Raw genomic sequence first — 21,842 nt, forward strand, 5'->3', positions numbered from 1 at the left:
CCCTAAAGGCAGGATAAGGAAGAGGAGTAGGAGGAGTTGGGAACAGGCAGGAGGCAGACTGAAGCACCCTCAAATCCTCGGCAGTATGAGATGCGCCCCAAAAATTGGAAAGGTGTATCTCACACGTACCGACACAGACTATCACGCAATTTAATTGTTTATACCCAAAGGTTTTGATTAAATAGCGGAATAGAAAATATGATCAAAAAAAGTGTATGTATCTCACACGTACAGAAGCAGACTAGGCCCCAATTACTATTGTTTGTACCCCTAAAGGCAGGATGAGGAGTAGGAGGAGTATGGAACAGGCAGCACCCTCAAATCTTCAGAAGTATGAGATGAACCCCAAAAACTTGGAAAGGTGGATCTCACACGTACCAACACAGACTATCCCGCAATTTAATTGATCCCCAAAGGTTTTTATTGAATAGCGGAATAGGAAATATGATCAAAAAAAGTATATGTATCTCACACGTACACAACCACACTAGGCCCCAATTACTATTGTTTGTACCCCTAAAGGCAGGATGAGGAGTAGGAGGAGTATGGAACAGCAGCACCCTCAAATCTTCAGAAGTATGAGATGAACCCCAAAAACTTGGAAAGGTGGATCTCTCTCACACGTACCAACACAGACTATCCCACAATTTAACTGATCCCCAAAGGTTTTTGATTAAATAGCGGAATAGAAAATATGATCAAAAAAAGTGTATGTATATCACACGTACACAACCACACTAGGCCCCAATTACTATTGTTTGTACCCCTAAAAGGCTGGATGAGGAGTAGGGGGGAGTATGGAACAGGCAGCACCCTCAAATCTTCAGAAGTATGAGATGAACCCCAAAAACTTGGAAAGTTGGATCTCACACGTACCAACACAGACTATCCTGCAATTTAATTGATCCCCAAAGGTTTTTATTGAATAGCGGAATAGGAAATATGATCAAAAAAAGTGTATGTATCTCACACGTACACAACCACACTAGGCCCCAATTACTATTGTTTGTACCCCTAAAAGGTTGGATGAGGAGTAGGGGGAGTATGGAACAGGCAGCACCCTCAAATCTTCAGAAGTATGAGATGAACCCCAAAAACCCCAAATATCATTCAGCTCTGCTGCAGGCCACAACTTAATTTTTTTTAACCCAAGGCTGTATATTGAATAGTGGAATAGAAAAAAAGTGTATGATTTTTGAAACCACTCAATATTAGCACATGTGAACTGAACACAGCAGTGTATGATCAGTCACTCTGCACAGCACAGCTGAAGGAAAAAGGCTGCACACAGTGCCTGATAGAAAAATACTTTTCTCCCTCCTCCTCAGTGGGCAAAAAAGATTGTGTTCACTGCACCCCAAAAAGATTGTGTTCACTGTACCCCAAAAAGATTGCGTTCACTGCACCCCAAAAAGATTGCGTTCACTGCACCCCAAAAAGATTGTGTTCACTGCACCCCAAAAAGATTGTGTTCACTGCAGCCCACACACAGCAAAATGGATGTGGACCACTGACACCTGCCTATCTCCTATCGCACACCACACAGCAATATCGATTGTAGTTTGTAGAACACACTTTCCCTAAAAATCAGCAGACTCTATCCCTAACAGGATTGATAAGATCGTAGATCGGGTGACTGCAAACCCCACCCCACACAGCAATATCGATTGTAGTTTGTAGAACACACTTTCCCTAAAAATCAGCAGACTCTATCCCTAACAGGATTGATAAGATCGTAGATCGGGTGACTGCAAACCCCACCCCACACAGCAATGTCGATTGTAGTTTGTAGAACGCACTGTCTCTAAAATCAGCAGACTCTCTCCCTAAAATGCCTACAACTCGCCCTGCCTAACACACTCCGACCTGTCCCTCAATTCTATCCGGACACAAATGTTTTTTTTTTCCTGTCTGTCCCTAATCAGCAGCCAGCACGTTGATGTGTGCTCTCTCCCTGATCTAAACAGCAGAATGACGCCGCAGCGGCGCTGCCTCGAACTTATAAAGACTTGGTCACATGCTTCAGACGGCCAATCACAGCTACTGATACATTTGCAGGCATGGCTGGGATGGCTTAGGCACACCAGTTAAACGCTTGTTGATTGGCTGTTGAAAGCCCGCCATGAAAAGCGAGCCAAAGCATGCAAAACCCGGAAATAAAACGACCGAACACGGATTTTTACCCGAATATACAGTAAAGTGTTCGTGTCCGTGTTCGGGTAAAAAAAATCCAATTATTCGGTACGAACACGAATAATACAGTCCGTGTTCGCTCATCCCTAGTGGTGATCGGTGACTTATAACTGGATTGCGATAGTGAAGTGGGCAATCTGACACTAGCAGGCGCTGGGGGGAACTAACTGCCACTGACATTAATAGTGACATTAATACAGTGATCAGTGTTAATAATTTGCACTGTCACTGTACTAATGGCACTGGTTAGAAAAGGGTTAACATCTAGGGTGATCAAAGGGTTAAATGTGTGCCTAACTACATGTAATGTGTGTGATATGTGCTGCTTTTACTAAGGATCTTAGTTTTTTTTTTTTTTTTTCCCTGCTTAGCTGGTATTTTAAAAACAGCAAGGTTCTCTTTAAGGCTCGGTTTCCACTAGTGCGGCTACGAAGTCGTGCTACTTCTAGCGCGACTTCGTAGCTAAAGTTGTTTGCGGCTTTCAGTGAGACTTGTCCCTCATTATAGAGGGAAGTCGCACTGAAGACAGCTCAAAAGTAGTGCACGAACTACTTTTGAAGTCGCCGCACCTCAAGTCGTGGCAGTGGAAACGGGCCAGATAGAAATCAATGGCTTTTGACTTGCTGTGCGACTTGACATGTGTCAAGTCGCACAGCAAGTCGCACTAGTGGAAACCGAGCCTAAGTGAACAGAGCTCTGCATTGTTTACAATCACAGAGCTCTGTTTCATGAATCACTGGTCCGATAAGCTGGAGTCGACAGTAAATCATTGGCCAAGGCTCACTGATCGGCTTGTGCTGTAATGAATCACAGCACAGCCAGGCCGGCAGAGGCCGCTTTGCCACTGCACATCTATGTTAGGAGGTCAGCAAGCGGTTAAAGTGGTGTTATACCCAAAACATACATTATTCTGAAGTTTACCAATTCTTAGATGTGTTGGCTGCATTCGTTTTCTTGTCCTAAAGTGATTTAAAGGATTGTTTTAAAATAACAACCATGTTATTATTACCTGCTCTTACCTGCATTGGTTCTGCACAGAACAGCCCTAATCTCCCTCCTCTGAGGCGTTCCTGGCTCCTCTTGCCTTTAAAGTGGAATTCCACCCTCAAAAGTGACTTTGGCCCATCCGCTTGCTCTGTGTCACCTGAAAAAGAAATGGATAATAACGATTTTTTTTTTTTTGTTTACTTACCTTGTTTTTGAAGAAAATATACTTACCTTCCTTCCTCTTCCTCCCTCTACGGACACGGCCGCCGCCGCCACTTCCTGCTTGCGTTGACTCCTGGGAGCTGAACGTCAATGCGCCTGCACGGACCCCTTTGATCACCCAGAAGCTGTGCAGGGATGACGCGCCTGCCCCGGAACCGACGAGCGAGGCCGGTGCAGGGCATTCTGGGACCAAAGAGGACACCGAAGAGGACACCGAAGAGGACGCCCTGGCTTCAGCTGCCCACACCTGAGATGGCAGCGCTGGACAAGAAATTCTCAAGGTAAGTATTTCTTCTAAAAGGTAAGTGCAACCTGGGACAGTTCAGAGGCTATCCATTCTGAAATGCACTAGCCCTGACTGTCCCGGGGGTATTTTTATCTAAAAAACGTTTTTGAGGGTGGAACACTGCTTTAAGTACCCCCGCCCCAGCAAGCCATTGGCTAGGGGGGTACTCATGCAGGCTCAGTCCCAGCTCAAGTCTATTAACACACAGTGTGGCCCCTTGCTCCCTGGATTTGATTGACAGCAGCCAGAGCCAATGGCTCCCGCTGCTCTCACTGGTGATCAAGTCTGTTATTTTTTAACTTCCTACATGATCTAACTGTCCAATAGTCATTTGGAAGGTTGAGACAAACCATTTAACAAAAGAAAACGAATGCATTAATCGCACTTTGGTTAAGATTGGTTAAGTTGCAATATATTAACTTTTTGTTTTTGATTATATTATCGCTTTAGGAAAAATGTAACTGCTGTTGGTTTTTATACTGCTATTTAGGGCTCCATTAGGGAGATTTATCTTTACATTTTTGTCCTGCTGATGTTTTACTAGATGGGAAGTGAGGAAAACTCTCCAATAGCATCACATACAGAAATAACAATCTCTTACTTTAGTGGAGTTGGGAAAAGTTAGAATTCCTTTTATGTCTGTCTGTACCCCTGTTGAAGATTCCTTCATGTCCTTTATGATAAAACCGTTGTCCTAAAGACAGGAAATGGGGATCAGTTTCTTTAACAGAGCCCCAGATGGCAATATAAATGAGAAAGAAGTTCTAATCCTTCCCCACTCTGTCAGGAACTAGAGAAACAATTTCCGCTTAAAATACCATTTAATGGAATAATATCAGTTGTTCTTTAAAATGATACCTAGTGAAGTGACTTGTCTCATGTGATAACACAGAGATGAAACAAATCATCCTACATAAGTTTTACCTGTTTATTTGCAGCCATTTGTCCTGTACATTCTTGTAAAACTCTGAGATGAAAAGGATTTTTCAGAAGCAGGGGGCAGGGAGCTGCAGTTACACACTGTACAAGGCTCTGAGAGCTGATTGTAAAGTGGGGTGTGTCACTTCCCTCCAAAGTACACATGAACAGAGCTGAGACTGTCAATCACAGACTGTGTGCTGGAGATCCCTCCCCTGTCACCTTTGTACCTCTTGGTGTCAGGAAAACTTGTCAGAAGTGACTCATGCAGATAGCAGAGGAGGAGACAGCAGGAAGAAACGACACTAATGGCTCGTTTCCACTGAGCGGTACGGTACGGTTCGGTTCGGTACGATACGCAATTTTTGCAGTTTCCATTGTGAATGTTACCTTAATTCCGAACCTTACCGTGCCACTTTTTTGGGACCCTTTCGTTGGGGTACCAAGCACATTAGTACCGTACAAACAGGGTGGAGCTACACTCTGCAGAACTTTGATTGGTTGACAGAGAATCGTCGATCACAGCTTTCCTGCTACACCACGCCTATCATGAAAGGGTACTATTGGCAGTGGAAACGCAAGGTGTACCATTCCGAACCATACCGTACTGAACCGAACCGTACCGTACCACTCAGTGGAAACGAGGCATTAGTGCTTTAGAGAGACAAGTATACACTATAGAAATAAGTGTTTTATTCAGATTTCATGTCTGAGGTTTACAACCACTTAAAAGGGCAAGTTCAGGTTTTACTATAATAATGATAACCAGAGCTTTTTTCTCAGAGAAAAGGTACAGGAACTCGCCCAACCTCTGGGCAACATCCCTTGGTTCCGCCCCCTACCTTCCTCTGAGCAACACTCTTTGGATCCACTCCCTACTCACCTCTGAGCAACTTCCTATGGTTCCACCCCCTATCCACCTCCCAGTACCACCCCTTTTTAGAGAATATAGAACCAAGTAACATTTTATGGTGATAAGTAATTTGTATGGAATTTGTTAACAACAAGAAAAGTAGTAAAGTAGATCCCCTGCAGCCAGCAGCAATAGATCCTTTCCAACGAAAATAGATTTTTTTTTCCAGCTAAAATGGATCCGAACAACAATAGACTCGGCAGCAACAACAGATTTCCCAGCATCAATAGACTCTCCAGCAGCCAACAACAATAGACCACTTCCTCAACAATAGTTCCCCCACCAACAATAGATCTCCCCAACAATAATAGATCGCCACAAAAATAGATGCTCTCCAGCAACAATAGATCCCCCAACAGCCAGCAAGAACAGACCCCTCTCTCAACAGTAGATCCCTTCCAGCAACAACTAAACCCCACCAGTAACATAAGCCCGCCCCCCCCCCCAGCAGCAACAATGACCTCCATCATGCAAAAATAGATCCCCCCTCTTGGAACAATAGAGCCCCCCAGCAGCCAGAATTAGCAGACCCTCCAGCACCCCTTGCCATTACATATAATCACTGCTGGAGGTGCCGGAACTGCGTTCCCCCGCGTTCCTGCTGAAAAAAAGCCCTGATGATAACCCAATGTCATAGCCCTCCTTAAATTGACTGTACCTTAAACTGGAGGTCTAATAGTCACAGGCTGGAGATTCTCATTGTACAGTTCAATTAATTCAATGGGGGCTTAGAATGTTGGCATGGCCAGTGCTACAGAGGATTTCAGCATCAAGGTTTTAAGCACTTGGGCAGGCCATGGCTTGGCAGCAGAGGTAAGATAGCAGCTATGGTGCAAGAGTTAGTGAAGTTTGGCTGGGGGAGATTGGGTGGATTAGGGTCAGGTTAGCAAAACCTGAACTTCTTCTTTTAAAAGTCTACAGCAGAATGACTCAGAAATAAATTACTGCTTGTCGTTTTTAAATACTCAGCAGGTTTAAGGGGTTGGCAAATAAGAAAAGGCAAGATACAGCCTTATTATCTGGGTGTATAAAAGGAGCCACCATAGTACTAATAATTTTGTGTTTATTCAGAAGGATCTTTGGTAAGTTCCCTTCATTTATTACTAGTTTAAAGGAATGTATAGTGGCTTTGTACATTTTTTGCTTAATTTATTGTGGTCAGACCTTAATATAAAATATAAAAAATGTTTTTTGGTTAAGTAAATATGATATATTGCATATAAATATTATATAGGTTTATCTTGATACATTTATCTCTGTCAATTTGTAGCCTGTTAGCCTTGAATCACATTAGCAACTTGTCACTTTGAGATTCAAAGATTATATATAGATAAAGATATATGTAAAACCTATAACTTAGATAAAGAACAGTAGTTCAGCATTAGTAGTATCTAAGTGAATGTAAAGTTTTTGTGTAGTAATTGTAATTTTTCATGTCATGTTCTGTTATGAGAGAAATATAAAGGATGGTATAACTGATTACTTTCTAGAAATGCTATATGCCTGGCTACCTGTGGCCTCAACAAACAGGCACCTAGTGAAGTCAGTTGAGGGGATTTACTCAAGTACAGTATAGGCTTTTCACCTAGCAAAGAGAATGTTTACCTGCAAAGTTTATGTTCGCTATACAAAGTGAAAGTTAGTAAACCATGATAATTATTAGTGAGATCATTTAAAAAACACAGCATATTTTTAACACATGATTGGGTATAGTATATATATTAGTCAATCAACCCTTCTAACCTAAAGTCCAGAAGCAAGAAATGTGGGTGTTCAACAATTAATAATAATGTTCTAGGAATGGCATCTTCACATACTGTATATATAAAATAATACTAAAAAAAAAAAAAGGTTTGATCTTTAACCACTTGACGACTGCCCACAGTAATATTACTGCGGCAGTGCGGCTCCCCTGGGTCCAGTCACGTAGTACTATGTGACTGGAGGGGAAGGGGTTTTCGGAGGCGGGCCGCAGGAGGAGAGGCGGCGATTGCCGTCTTCCTCCCGCGATCGTCCGGTAAACGGAGAGAAGACCCGCCTGCTTATGTAAACAAAGCAGGCGGATCTTCTGTGAGACAGTCAGGGACAGATCTGAAGTTTCAGCTAAGCTGAAACTGCAATCTGTCTGTGCCTGTCACAGAAAACACACACACACACAGTTAGTAAGCATACAGGCATACATTTAACCCCTTGATCACCCACAGTATTAACCCCTTCCCTGCCAGTGTCATTATTAATGTAACAGTGCATATTTTTAGCACTGATTCCTGTAGTAATGTCACTGGTACCCCCAAAAGTGTCAAAAATGTCAGGGTTCCGATCTGTCCGCCGCAATGTTGCAGTCCCTCTAAAAAATCGCAGATCACCGCCATTACTGGTAAAAAATAAAAAAATAAAAATGACATAAATCTTTCCCGTAGTTAGTAGATGCAATAACTTTTGCGCAAACTAATCAAAATACGCTTATTGCGATTTTATTTTTACCAAACATATGTAGCAGAAAACAATTTGGCCTAAAATGTTAAAAAATTTTGATTTTTAATTTTGTTTTTGGGAATGTCATATAGCAGAATGCGAAAAATATTGATTTTTTTTTTTTTTTTTTCAGAATTGTCAATCTATTTTTTTGTTTATAGCGCAAAAAAATAAAAATCGCATAGGTGATCAAATACCACCAAAAGAAAGCTCTATTTGTGTTGAAAAAAGGCCATCAATTTTGTTTGGGTACAGCGTCGCACGACCGCGCAATTGTCCATTAAAATAATGCAGTGCTGAATCGCAAAATAGGGCCTGGTCATTAAAGGGGCAAATCTTTCCGGGCTGAAGTGGTTAAAAAAATATTATTTTACTACAGCCTTATTTTGCTCACGTTGAGATTCATATCAAGCAGATTTTGATGATGGGATGAGCTAAGAATTTCATCATGTACAAATCTTATTTTCCTTTGCAGAACCATCACTATCCTTCCATGAGTTTTAGAGATATTAATAATAATAATAATTATTATTATTATTATACAGGATTTATATAGCACTAACAGTTTGCTTAGCGCTTTATAATATAAATGAGCAAATCAATGCCTATACATACCCTTAAAAGCTGAAGTTTAGCTATGGCAATTTTTACATAGTTACATTGGTCCAGTTTGAGCCAATGTAAGTATGCATGTGGGACCTGTGGGAACCCTTTGGAAGATAGAAGTTAGAGGGTCTACTACAGTGATTTCCATGTTCCTTTAGATTCCCTCCAGCTTCTGCTGATGGCAGCCCTGCTGCATTGTGAAAACAGGAGGTTACTTGTTAAGCGCAGGCACCATTCAGAGAATACTTTGCGTTTTCCCAATAAATGAAAAGCATTCTCCGTTTGGATGACGTGAAGATTGCATGTGCAACCTCACCTCCTCGCTCCTCCACCTTGTCCAATAGTAGAACATTTTGTGAATTCCTATAGTAAGACTAAAGGTAGCTATGCTGGCGCACAATGGTTTATGTTCTCTCACACCGTAATTACTGGGCAGCTGTTGGGCCTTTGCTATGGTTTGCTCCAGCGACCAATTATTTCTACTATTGATAGTTTATTTGGGTCTATTGACCCTGCTTGTATTCCTGTGCACCTGTTGCTACTGTTTAGTTTTTTATTGTTTGCGGATATCCAATTGTCTATGAATTGATTCCTGTGTCCTGTACCATGTGATAAAGTTAGGAAGAAATTTGATATACCTGTAAATTCCATATCCAAGTACAATATGGGACACAGGTCCCTCACCTCTCTTCTCTGTGATCTCCCTATTGCTTGCTAACAAAACCTAAGCCTCAGTGGGTTAGGTTATATGGGGACAAAGCTTTTGCCAGTGTCCAATCACCTGAAGGTAGCAACATTCTGTATAATCAACGGCCTATGAATCAATTCTTGTGTCTTGTACTGTACTCCAAGACATGTAATTAACAGGTACTTCATAATTCCCCCTTTTTGCAAGAGGGGTCTTTAGAATTTGACAACAATTACACGTTCCTTAAAATACTTCAAACAACTGACACCTGTCTCGATGCTTCATGGCATATGATGACTGGGTTAAAGTGGTTCTAAAGGCTGAATATTTTTTACCTTCATGCGTTCTCTGCATGAAGGTAAAAAACCTTTTCTGTGCTCCCTCCAATTCAGCGATGTTGACGATAGCCTCGGATGTCCCAGGACTCTCCAGCAGTGGTTTCCACTGCTGTCAATCACAGCCAGTAAGCCAATGAGTAAAGAGCAGGGGTGGTGCAGAGCTGCAGATCTATGTGTCTTTTGGACGCATAGAGCAGAAGCTCGAGAGTGAGCTTGCAGCCGTGCCCCCAGGGCAAGTGGCTTTGCGCATTCCGAAAAGAAGAGGACCGATTTTAATACCACTTTAAGGTGGATATAAATGCTGGATTATGTTCCCAACCTATATTATCTGAATCGAGGAAGCCACTTGACTTGAGTGATTCTTAAACATTACAGAAGAAGCCTAGATAAATGTGACAAACTACTTGGATATATTAAAATTATTGCAGACTTACTGCATTTTTTTTGCATTTTTTTTGTGTATATATATATATATATTTTTTTTTTTTTTTTTTTTTTGTCATTCGAGCAATTGCGTGAGCATTAGTGCATTTACCGTAAATGTTTCAGTGTAATATATTTTATATTGCAGGATTACCAAATCACAGATCAAAAATGGACACACCTATTGTGGCATGTTTTGTAAAGATTCTTAAAGTTTTCTCTGATGCTGCTGGACCAGATGGAAAAGTACCAGGAGATAAAGTAAAACAAATAATTGATGATAATTTTGGTGTATTAATAAACGTGAGTACCTTCCAGAGATTAGAAGCCATTTTTCTCTCTCCTAAATATAAATAACAGAATTTTAATTATTTACATTCACGGTATTACAGTATTTATTATCTACTATTTAGAAGGTATGTTGTAAGAATCCTCAGATGCATCCATTTAAATGCCAAATTCCAGGCAGATATAAACAGAACACTGTTTAATCCTACCCTTCCCCCCACCACCACCACAGTAACAGAAAAAAAATGTAGAAAAAAATATACACTCATTTTTTTTAAAAAAAACTATAGTTAAATGAATCCATTAAAAAAAACTGTCAACCCATTTATTTCTAGGTGCCAAACTCTGAGGTAAGCAGGCACACTCAATTGCAATTTTATTCTCCATTCACACCTGAGCATCAAGTTTTTGGGTGATTTTTCAGGCTTTTTGTCACGCGTTTGTATGCGTGTTTGTGAACCTTTTGTAACATTTTCCAAGCGTTTTGGAGCTTTGGCATTTTTGCATTAGCCAATAGAGAAAAATATCATCTGTTACATCATTAGTTGCTATGTGTTTCTGCTTTCAGTTGCTTTTAAAATGCACCAATCTGCCTAAATCAAGCTACAAAAGTAGCTCCAAAACTTTTTTGAGCTTCAGGCATTTGGCTTCAGATAATTTGGAGTGGAGATGTGAACCACCTCTATAGAGAATTGATTTTTTTCTCCCTTAACCACTTAAGCCCCGGAGGATTTGGCTGCTCAATGACCAGGCCCTATTTTGCGATTCGGCACTCTGTGAATTTAACGGACAATTGCGCGGTCGTGCGACACTGTACCCAAATGAAATTGACGTCCTTTTTTTCCCCACAAACAGAGCTTTCTTTTGGTGGTATTTGATCACCTGTGTGATTTTTATTTTTTGTGCTATAAACAAAAAAAGAGCGACAATTTTGAAAAAAATAACAATATTTTTCACATTTTTTTTATATGAAATTCTCAAAAAAAAAAGTAACAATCTACATTTTTTAACATTTTAGGCCAAATTGTTTTCTCCTACATATTTTTGGTAAAAAAAAATCGCAATAAGCCTATTTTGATTGGTTTGCACAAAAGTTATTGTGTTTGCTAACTACGGGAAAGATTTATGTCATTTTTATTGTTTTTTTTTTAACTAGTAATGGCGACGATCTGAGTTTTTATTTTGCGGGACTGCGACATTGCAGCAGACCATCCCCCTGACTGACATTTTTGGGAGTACCAGTGACAGTACTACAGTAATTAGTGCTATAAATATGCACTGTTACTATAAAAATTACACTGGCAGGGAAGAGGTTAACTTTATTGGTGATCAGTGGGTTAAATGTATCCCTAGGGGCGGGATTCTAACTGTGGGAGGGCGTGGCTTGCAATGTAACTACAGAGACATACGATTCTACATAGCAGGATCGTATAGTCTCTGCACTTACATCAGGGAGAATGACAGGCGGCTTTGTTTACATTAGCCGTCTGCCTTTCTCCCTCTCCTGCGGGAGATTGCAAGTGGCCGGCGGACATCAGAGCCGACAGTCACATGCGCGAGGATCCCTGTGAACGAGCAGGGGCGGGAACGCGCCTCCGGCGGCGCGCGCTCGCCCCCTACAGGCTTCTGGGCGAGCGACGTAGCCCTACGTCGGTTTGCCCAGGAGCGGCTGACTGCCGCAGTAAATAGTCGTGCAGCGGTGGGCAAGCGGTTAAAGCTACAAAACGCTCAGGTGTGAATGAAGGTGTGAAAATGTCACTGTTGTATTTATTTCTATTAGCAGAAATCCAACATGTTACAGTCACAATTTATTAAAAAATATTATTTTTCAAGAGGGGCGCACTGACCTAGTGCATTACCACTAAAAACATTTATTAAAATAGTAAAATGCATAAAATATACTCACAAAAATAGTGTGACAATAAACACATATCAACAATTCTATAAATAAGTGAAGATGTCTCAAAGGTGGCCAGGCACTGCGTAATGCTGAACGGCGTGAGGTGAAACGCACGGAGCTGCTGTGGCTTAGGCTGACGCGTTTCAAGGGTGAACCCCCTTCCTTTGCTGTGGATAGTGGGTCATCTGGATGCTGTCATACAATTTGAGTGGGATCTGCTTCGCTCCAGAGCCTCTAGACAGAGACCGGGTGGAGGGCGAAGTAGCTTTTCCAATACATTTCCATGGCACTGTCGGTCGTGCTGTTAGTGCACATGCACGCCGACAGTGATCTGGATTCCGGGAACCAGAAGTGCGGGTGGATGCGTTCCACCGCAACCTACATCACTTCCGGAGGAGGCTGGACCCGCTCCAACCCGGAAGTGCGGGTGGATGCGTTCCATCGCATGTTACATCACCTCCGGAGGAGGCAGGACCCGCCCAGAGCCCACACTCCCTCCTCCCTAGATCAGCGCCCAATGACAGGGACACTGAGGACCACTGCTACCCGCCCACCTGCACGAATGGCATCAAAAGAGCCCGTGCAAGCGGCAGGGGGGGGAGAGGGCACAATGCCAGGGCAACGAGCCTGTGAGGGGCCATAAAAGATAGAAACAATCATGTCTTGCAGCACACATATAGGATGTCAAGAAGATATGACAACCCTGTGTGATAGACAATGCTTGGATGAATGAATAATGAGTAAAGAAAATGAGGGTAGACTAGTGTCCAAAAAAAAAAAATATATATATATAATTATAGTAATATATACAAAAATGGAAATAAAAATAAAGAAAAAATAATAAATAATAATAATTATTATTATTTTTATTTCTATTTTTATTTCTATTTTATTATTATTATTATTATGTTTACATTTATTTTTATTTTCATTTTTATTTTTATTTCTAATTCCATTTTTATTCTTATTTATATTTATTTTTATTTTCATTTTTATTTTTATTATTTTTTCTTTATTTTTATTTCCATTTTCGTAATTATTACTATAATTATATATATATATATATATATATATATATATATATATATATATATATATATTTTTTTTTGGACACTAGTCTACCATCATTTCCTTTACTCATTATTCATTCATCCAAGCATTGTCTATCACACAGGGTTGTCATATCTTCTTGACATCCTATATGTGTGCTGCAAGACATGTTGTTTCTATCTTTTATGGCCCCTCACAGGTTCGTTGCCCTGGCATTGTGCCCCCCCCCCCCCCCCCCGCCGATTGCACGGGCTCTTTTGATACCATATCACATTATCTGTATGGCTGTTGGCTGTTTACTGTATTTACTGTATTTATGAACGTCACCTTGTTGACATCACCTGTTCTTGTTTGTGCTTTCCAGATGAGTGTTTTAGATGCTGTGTATTACTAGTGCAGCTCCCCCTACCTTTTACAGCTGGGGGGGGTTGGGCAGATCCTGCTAGCGTGGGTAGTTGGCTCTATCATCCCCCGCCTGTTGACCTTTGCCCCCTATGGGGCGGGTCTGGAGTGGGTGGAGCCAGCCTCCATTTAGCCCCCACCTGTGCAGTGCATGGCAGCAGCATTTTTAGGCTCTGATGAAGGGGGATCGCCCTCGAAACGCATCATCCTAAGCCACAGCAGCTCCTTGGGTTTCACCGCACGCTGTTCAGCATTTCGCAGTGCCTGGCCACCTTTGAGACAGCTTCACTTATTTATAGAATTGTTGATATGTGTGTATTATCACAATATTTTTGTGAGCATATTTTATGCATTTTACTATTTTAATAAATGTTTTTAGTGGTAATGCACTAGGTCGGTGCGTCCCTCTTTTTGTTATCTTTCTTCAGTTTGTATCGGATACCATTGGTCCCGAGGTGGCAGTAAGAACTTCAGTCATATATATGGGGTGTGGTTCCTGCGCTATCTTGGATTCTACTTGTTACCTTGATGCTGCACCACGAATACTGATACTATAAAACAGTTTGAATGATATTAAAATGAGGGTTGTAGTGCGCTTCAAGGTGAAAATAAAGAACATATTTAAAGTGCTTGTGTGTGATATAAAATAAATACAGTAATGTTGAAGATATGTGCTATGTATCCTTTTTATATAATTTAGTGCTGTTTTAAAAGTGCTCCGTTCTTATTAGTGTAGGTGGCAATAAAATTATAAATATAAACTGCTAGATAAATCATAAACCATGTATCAAAAGAATATGGATGGATCTAAACAATTATGTAACATTAAAACGTGTTTCTTATGGGTGCTATTTTAAAGTGCTCAGTGCTTGTAGTGATAATCCTCATAAAAATATAAATATATAAATAAATATCACTAGACAATTCATAAACCAATATATCAATGTGCAAATACGCAAATCCACATATCCTAGAATGTCCAGTCCAAACAGTGCTTATGACCAATCTTCACTGTAAGTTTGCTACTTTATTGCGTTAATAAAAGTTTATAATACTGCACCATGATGGTCTTATCTTTTCAATGAGCCCCTGAGGAGGAGGTATAGCTTAAGGAGACCGCACCCCAAGGAAACTAGCGAAAGGAACCCCAAGTGATCATAAGAGATCGAAAATATACATAGGACCCCCTTGGAAGAACCTGATGCTAACAAGATACCACGCTGGAGTAAAGGAGAATAAGGAACCATCACCATTCCCGATACATTATACAGGTGTATTATCCTCGTAATAGAGGTGAGAATTTAGCACACCTAGAAGTGGCACAAGGTGGAGGAAAAGAAGTCACACCACTTATTCACCGTTACTCACAATACAGTTGTTATATATCAAGTAATTTGAAACAGTTGTTTTGATTGAAGATTGGTCATAAGCACTGTTTGGACTGGACATTCTAGGATATGTGAATTTGCGTATTTGCACATTATTGATATATTGGTTTATGAATTGTCTAGTCATATTTATTTATATATTTATATTTTTATGAGGATTATCACTACAAGCACTGAGCACTTTAAAATAGCACCCATAAGAAACATGTTTTTATGTTACATAATGGTTTAGGTCTAGGATATGGTCATTCGTCCATCCATATTCTTTTGATACATGGTTTATGATTTATCTAGCAGTTTATATTTGTAATTTTATTGCGACCTACACTAATAACCACGGAGCACTTTTAAAACAGCACTGAATTATATAAAAAGGATACATAGCACATACCTTCAACATTATTTATTTTATATTACACACAAGCACTTTAAATACGTTCTTTATTTTCACCTTGAAGCGCACTACAACTCTCATTAAAATGACCTTCAGTCATACCCATCCATTTTTATTGGGAATTTGCCTCTTCTTTCCCATTATTTCACTTGAGCGCAGGAGATTTGAACTACAAGAGTGGGTAACTCACAGAGTACTGGGGTCAGGAGTAAATCATGCACAGAACGCAGGGGCCAGGAGTAAATAACCCACAGAGTGCAGAGGTCAAAAGTACATAAAGCATAGAGTGTCCCCAAGCAAACATGCAGCATTGTACACAGGGCTTTTTCTTTCTTAGAGCTTAGAACAGTATTTGCATGCCCAGGCACCTGTAACCCTGCAAATTCCCAGGAAATGAGTTAAGTGAAAAAAAAAAAAATATATATATATATATACTGTATGTGTATATCTTGCATGATATTGCAATTGCCCAACTCATTTAAATTGAATTGAATTAAAAACAATTATTCCACTCACTGTCCATGATAAACTGTGCCAGAGTGGTGCAACAATAAGCACAGCAGAGCACATCCCTTGATATATATTTCCATTTTATTCCATAACGTACAAAATGACTGCTTACAACATAAAATAATTTGATTTAGTGTCTACTGCTGTCTCAGCAATAAGAAGTACCCCCATGCAGGACTTTCTAATTGCAAGCTGAGAAGCTTGTATAAATGCCTACTGGATGCACCTTCCTAGGGCTTCCATCCAGAACCGAGCTGCCAGATTTAGTGTGAGCCATGAACTGTTACATCGGGCGAGCCAAGACTACAGGCAAATCTCCTAATTCAATTGGCACAGGAAAAGTAAGACTGCTTAATGGCACTCAATGGTACTATTGAATGTATACCTAGGCAGGCGTAACAAGTGAGCATTTACATGATTTGTTTGGAATGAATGTGGTGTCTGATTGACAAACACACCGATATCCTAGATCATGTTTATTATGCACTTATTGGATGTAAAGTATCCGATCAACAAACTTTTATAATGGAATTTAATCTAAGGGGCCTATGGTTATGTAACTTAATTTGAGGAATTTAAATAACAGATGCAATCAATTAGCTTTTTGTAAGATACTGGGGTATTATTGAAGGCAATGGGAAAACTCTCAATATTTGTGTATTTTGTGATTATACCTGTTCCCAGGGCCGATGCTACCACTAGGCGAACTAGGCAGCCGCCTAGGGCACACTGCCACCTAGGGCGCCGCCATGGGCAGTGCCACATTCCTCTCCTGTCACCTCCTCCATCCCCAGTGGATGTCACCTTTAGAGAGGAAGGGTTGTGTAGGGTTAAAGGGGGGCAGTGTGTATAGGAAGGTGGGTGTAGGGTTAAAGGGGGTGAAGCATTAAAGGAGGGCAGTGTGTGCAGGAAGGGGGGTAGTGTGTTCAGGAAGGGAGGTGTAGGGTTAAAGGAGGGCAGTGGGTAGAGGAAGAGGGGTGTAGGATTAAAGAGGGCAGTGTATACAGGAAAGGGAGTGTAGGGTTAAAGGGGGGGGGCATTATGTGCAGGAAGGGGTGTAATTTGTACAGTTTTTTGGGGGGGGGTTGTAAGTAGCTGGTCTTGCCTAGGGCACAAAATAGTCTAGCACCGGCTCTGCCTGTTCCTTGTTCTGAGGGATATTTTTACAGTTATAATTACTTAATAACCACTTAACCACTAAAATTGAAGGGAAAGTGTAAAAATAAAAAATACAACAAACAAAAAAAAAATGTAAAGTGCCCCCATCCCCGCGTGCTTGCACGCAAAAGCGAACGCATGCATACGTCGCAGCCACATATGTAAACGGCGTTCAATCTATACATGTGAGCTATCGCCACAAACGTTAGAGCGAGAGCAACAATTCTAGCCCAAGACCTCTACTGTAACTCTAAACTGGTAACCTGTAAGAAATTTTAAAGCATCGCTTATAGAGGTTTTAAAGTACTGAAGTTTGGCGTCATTCAACGAGTGTGTGCAATTTTAAAGCATGACATGTTAGGTATCTGTGAAAAACTAATTTAAAACCCGCGCTAATGAATGATCTCTTAGAAAACAAAATTTATATATAACTCCAAGTGAAAAGTGTAAAATTGAAAATGTGTATGTAAGGTGCAGCTGCTGCAACACTAAGAAAAGCTTAGGGAAAATGGTAAACACAAATTTAAGCAGCGCTGGCACTCAATAATAAAAATATAAATAACCCTATGTTGTACTTCAAATTAAATATATATATAACACTCTAATGATAATATATGTTCTAATAAATAGTGTGAATGGTTATACCAACCATATAAATAGCATTCAATGGTGATAAGAAATAAAGTGCTGAAATTTAGTGAATAAAATCCTTAAATATATATGAAAATTAATTACTGAAAATTGGTGAAAAAAGTCCATAGATATATTGAAATCAACAATCAAGTGAGATATTATAGTCCTTATAGTGATCCCAAGATAAGGTGCTCCAGTGCTGGTAAACAATATAGTGCTCCAAGAGTGAAGGGTGCCCCTCTCAGTTCCCTACTCACCAAAACGCCAATAGTTTGGAGCCATAGAAATATTGCACATAAGCCTTGGCACCAGGATTCTTAAAAGGATTCCTCCATGCGCTTTTCCCTAGATAATCATGGGTCCGCTTGCGCATCCACCATTAGAATAGAAGAAAAAGCCATGCATAGTGAAGTATGTATATGTAAGGTTTAATTGTGCTTGGTAGCCAAATACATACTTACAATGTAACAAATCGTATAGGCAAATACAAAAGCAAGCCTCGTGGTTACGACGCTCGGCGTGCGTTCCACGGGCAGGAAGTAACCAACCGGAAGTGACGTGCCGCTCCGTGCGTGACAGGAAATACATCAACGCGTTTCGCCGTAAGTTCCGGCGTTTTCAAAGACATCATTTCCTGTTTACACAAGCCTTTTGTAGTAGGCAAAACCGATCGTCATATCCGGATATCAATTTATTTCAAATACTTTGTTGGAAATTACACAAATATACTGGAAAACGATACCGTGATTGGTATATTGGCACTACCATCCGACATCCTATATTTACCAGTACATAATTTATAAGAATTCGATACATAGCGGAATGAAAGATCCGGGCTTCACTTCCTGTTTACATTGAAAAGGACATATATATATGGACATATATTTGTTGAGCACATTAACCATAAAAAATCATAAAAAATCATACAGATAAAAAAAATGCGTTTGAAAAATTTCTGCGCAAATACCGTGTGACATAAAAAGTTGCAATGGCCGCCATTTTATTCCCTAGGGTCTCTGCTAAAAAAAATATATATAAAATGTTTGGGGGTTCCAAGTAATTTTCTAGCCAAAAAAATTATGATTTTTACATGTAGGAGCGGAGTGCCAGAAATCGCCTGGTATGGAAGTGGTTAGGTTACCTTTTATTAATTTCAATTACAGTAAGAGAGATTTACATATATGCAGTATTGGTAAAAATAGTAACTATCTACTTATGGATATCTCAGTTTTATGAGGGGAAGTGTCTTGGTATTCCATAAGGGATATACAGCTATAGCAAGCTTAATGAAGTTATTTCCCCTCAATTATATTTTCGATGACAGCATGATTTGCTGCTGGAAAATGGTATATATGGGAAGCTGTAAAGGAGGGAGAATAGGGAAGTTTCCTCAATACTTCTTTGTTGCAGAGGGCAGAGAGATGTCTTCTGCATAAGCACACTTTTAGGTCTACACTACAAAAGAAAAATGGAGGAATTTTTGGAGGCTTCTGAATGTATACCACATCTGCCAATGCTGTTTCTAACAAAACAGTTGTATCCTCTAGTTGCAATGAGATCCCTTCTATCCCCACACTTTTCTTACACCTCCACCAGCAATGTCAGACGTGGCAGTGGTAGCAGACATTTCATTCTACACGTTTTTTTTTTTTTCTTCATGCCAAGGGCTCAGGCAATTTTGCTGGACCAGAGCAATTGGCATTATATACAGAATGTTTACAGCTTATCATGACGTCTCCATTGTCCCTGAAATACAGATGATAACCTCACTGTGGAGTCTACAGTATGGATTCCTGGTTCACACTAGCCTGGTTTGTCATAGAGGTTCTATCTGACCCATCCTTTAGCTCCCTTTCCCAGAGGGTAGTGGGTGGGTAGCATAGTCCCCAAAAAAAATGGTACCCACAAACACAGATTGTCCAGTCCTTGTTCATTTTCATAATGTCAACAGTGCTTTTTTGCTGCCGCAACCAATACAACTGGTAATTTCTAAGGAAGAGACTCCATTGTCCAAAGCCACCATCACCTGTGCCTGCTCTGTTTCACCCCCACTATTACCGCTTACGCCCAAATTATGTGTCAAACCCAAAAATTTTAAACCATAATTTTCAACTGACCAAATAACCAAATAATTACAAAAAAAATGAGTGAAGCACTAGCAAAAACCTTTAACCCACTGTATTCTCTTCATCTGCATTCTTTACCATTTTCTAGGAGAATGTACAAGTGCAGAATGTGTGTGTGTGTGTATTTACTATACATGTTTATGTATGGGAAAGTCTTGTTACAAGCATATATATATATATATATATATATATATATATATATATATATAAATATGTAACAACTGCACTCATGTATCTAATTTGATCAAAAACAGAGTTTAGCTTATGCTGGAAAGCTGCATTCCTTAAGGAACAGTTGGCAATATTACGGTAGATAAAACAGTATTTTCTAGAAATGTTTTTGCAACAATAGTTAAAAATATTTTTCTTTTGCAGCAAAATAAAAATCCGGAGGCAATTAAAAGACTGTTGGAAGCAGCAAAGCCTTACATACAGAATGGAATCAACAAGAAAGAATATGCACAGATGATATGCCTTGTGTTTAATGATTTCTGTAATGACTACTAAAGCTTTTCATACCAATGAGTGTGCAACAAACTTATATATTAAAAATCTGTAGGAGTTTTCACTATCACTACTTGTGAGCAAATCATCATAGTTTACTATGTTTTGCCAACTATATGTTAACTGCTTCAATTCTTAATAAACTCTATACAATGACTTGCCTTACTGTTTTCATTGAATGTAAATATTATATATTCTACCACTGTGGCGAAATCGACCCACAATATGCCTGTGTGTTTCCATTAGTATACAGCTTCCTTCAGTCTTAAACATAGATATCAGATATTACAGCCATCCTACATACAAGTCTAGCTAAGAACTTAGCTTGTATAAGATCTGGAACATTTATTAAACAAGAATACAGACTTTTTATACACTTGAGAAGTATGTCAGTGACCACCCAAACATCACGCAATGGTTTAGATAACGAGGTACAGCTGACACAAGGCTAATCCCATCATAGAGGATCCACCAAGAATTAAACAAATTAGCCACCAGACAAATAATATGAATGAATGGGAATCCACACCTAGACAATGCTTTGATTAGTCTGGCTCTCACTCCAGGTCAGACTTCTTGGCATCGAGCTCCCAAACTACAATAAACATTATTATAGTGTAAACACATCGCCCGATAGTTTGCTAGAAGACAATAGGTGTGTTAATTAACACAATTAACAATGGGTGGAAGACAGGTGGCTTGAGTTGATGAGATTACCATCTGCTATGAGTCTGTGTCTTGGGGAGACATAGACTTGAATCCAAAGTACCATTACTCCAAGGGTCCCCCCTCCCCAGCATACGCCTCACAAAGAGTAGTGTTCCCTGAACCACTTGCCGACCAGTCACTGTACATTAACTTCGGCAAAGTGGCAGCCCCAGGCAGAATCACGTTAATAAATGTCATCTGCCTGGGAGGAGCTAGTGGGTGAGCGCGCGCCGCCGCCGGTGCGCTCCCACCCCTGATCGTCAACGCCAGTGCAGGTGCCAGGCAGCTCCGATTGCCGCCTAACACCTACAATCTCTCCCCGCTGATAGAGAAGGACGGACGGCTGATGTAAACACAGCCGTCCGTTCTTCTCCCTCGGATGATCACAGAGGCTATGTGATCCTGCTATATAGGATCACATGTCTCCGTGATGATCTCACAAGCCCAACCCCCCCACAGTTAGAATCACTCGCTTAGGCTTACATTTAACCCCTTGATCACCCATAGTATTAACCCCTTCCCTACCAGTGTCATTATTACAGTAACAGTGCATATTTTTAGCACTGATTACTGTAGTAATGTCACTGGTACCCCCAAAGTGTCAAAAATGTCAGTCAGGGGTCCGATCTGTCCGCCGCAATGTCACAGTCCCACAAAAAAATCGCAAATTGCCACCATTACTAGTAAAAAAAAAAAAAAAACAATAAAAATTACATAAATCTTTCCCGTAGT

General features: G+C 40.3%; 1 long non-coding RNA gene across 1 annotated transcript; it reads left to right on the forward strand.

Annotated features, from left to right (window-relative positions):
• Positions 1-10,263: 10,263 nt before the first annotated feature.
• LOC309561858 lies at positions 10,264-20,558 on the forward strand. The gene is made up of 2 exons (XR_014225600.1): positions 10,264-10,352; positions 20,274-20,558. It is a non-coding gene; the product is annotated as an uncharacterized lncRNA (long non-coding RNA).
• The last annotated feature ends 1,284 nt before the right edge of the window (positions 20,559-21,842 follow it).

The sequence above is a fragment of the Pelophylax lessonae genome (assembly GCF_965119305.1).
Source record: "Pelophylax lessonae genome assembly, chromosome: 8".
In the NCBI taxonomy this organism is placed as follows: Eukaryota; Metazoa; Chordata; class Amphibia; order Anura; family Ranidae; genus Pelophylax; species Pelophylax lessonae.